At 33.5% G+C, this 1,704-nt stretch overlaps 1 protein-coding gene across 1 annotated transcript in view; it reads right to left on the bottom strand.

Annotated features, from left to right (window-relative positions):
* The window catches only part of USP38 (ubiquitin specific peptidase 38), a 47,033-nt gene that overhangs the window by 1,621 nt on the left and 43,708 nt on the right, over window positions 1-1,704 (bottom strand). The window lies entirely within an intron of this gene.

The raw sequence follows: 1,704 nt of genomic DNA, 5'->3' as shown, positions 1-1,704 counted from the left end.
TACTTTGAATTCATTTTGAGATTCATTCACTTCCAAAACAGGACTCGGTAAGAAAATTAACTCAATAAAACAAAATAAGGCTAACACTGAAGACATATGACAGTTTGATAAATGCTTGAGAATATATATATGTAACTGCTTAAATTTTAGAATTTTTTAAAGTTTCTTTGGGAAAAATGTTAATTCAAGTTTCCTTGCTGTTGCACTTTAACCGCTTAGTTTATAGGATCACATTAACCAAGAGTTAACCTTAGTCCTCCAGATGATGTGCCTGAGTTATTAATAATGATCAGGTAACATTTCCTAGTATGTTTTTATAAAATGTAAATAACATCCTTCTCTACTTCAGAAATACTGTTTTAGAAATCTAAATTCATTAGAAAATACAGACGGTGAAAGGATATATAAAGTATACCATTCTTCTGAGAAAAGATACTATAAATGTCTAGTATTTTTCCTTTAAAACATCCATTTAAAAAGTGTTCTTCATATTGGGTGTATTATGTGATATACACAATCATAGGAAAAGATATACTTAGAATTAAGACCTGGAACAAAGTACACAACATCAAAATGGCGATTTCCAGTAATTGGACAGACTATGTCAATTATTTTTTTCCTAAACTGTGCTGGGCACACAATAAGCATCCAATCTCCACTTACAAGTGAATAACTTTAAAGAACTAGTATGTGAAAAGAAGACAACCATTTTTGTAAGTAACATTATCACAGAAAAAACAGAACTAAATGAGAATAGCACATTAGCAATTTGAGCTTAAGACTTAGTTTTGAAATAGTTTTGTTCTTTACAGATGTGAGTTAATAGGATGTTTGGATCTGTCACAGGACCCCCAATATCTTCAGACATCAGGAAGGATCTTATCTTTACAAACAAAAGATTCTACTGGCATCTTAAGGTATGGAGACGAAAGTCGGGATCTCTAGTTCTCTACTGCCCTGCTTCTCTGGTAACTCAGCTGGAAGAGAGGCAATGGAAAGCCACTGGAATGGAGAATGAGCTAGAATCCTTCCTCCCACTTGAGATATGTTAATCTCACGAGTCAAGAGTTGCGTAGGCCCCTGCTTTGTGCGCAGATAACAGGGGCTTGCATGATCATACTTTTCTCAATGTGTCAACATCCATCTTTGAAAGAAACAGACTCAGATTTCCAGTTTTTCACTTTTGTTAGTAAGGAAGCCTAATGCTTTTAAGCAGCAATGAGCAACTTCATTTAAACTGATTACCTTAGACTGAACTAAAGAGAAACAGCAATAGTACTCTAGTAAGTCTTCAGAGTCAGGCATCTTAACAACATTTCCAAGAGGTGGAAGAAAGTACAAGGGTTAGGAGTATGGAAGAAAGGCAAGATCTCATATGACGGTTAAATAAATCAGTAATTAAGTAAGAGGGATCTGTTAGGATCACAGCAATCCTAAATATTACCTTATTTAAAAAGTTGAGTTGGATGGGTTTTTGAATGAAACTTTTGATTATTCTGATTCCAAATACATTAAATTCAGCAAATAATGAATATTACTATATTTCCAGTCTTAAAAGTAAGTCTTCAAGTTTTTGGTAACAATATGAAGTTACAATTTGAATAGTCTCAGTATTGTTATATTCCATTGGACATCTGCATCTGTGGGTTCTGCATCTGCAGATTCAAACAACTGCAGATAGAATATATTAGGAAAAAACCCAAT

Source organism: Propithecus coquereli, unplaced genomic scaffold (assembly GCF_000956105.1).
Source record: "Propithecus coquereli isolate 6110/MARCELLA unplaced genomic scaffold, Pcoq_1.0 Scaffold185, whole genome shotgun sequence".
Taxonomy (NCBI): Eukaryota; Metazoa; Chordata; class Mammalia; order Primates; family Indriidae; genus Propithecus; species Propithecus coquereli.
This window is presented reverse-complemented; position numbering and strand designations above follow the sequence as displayed.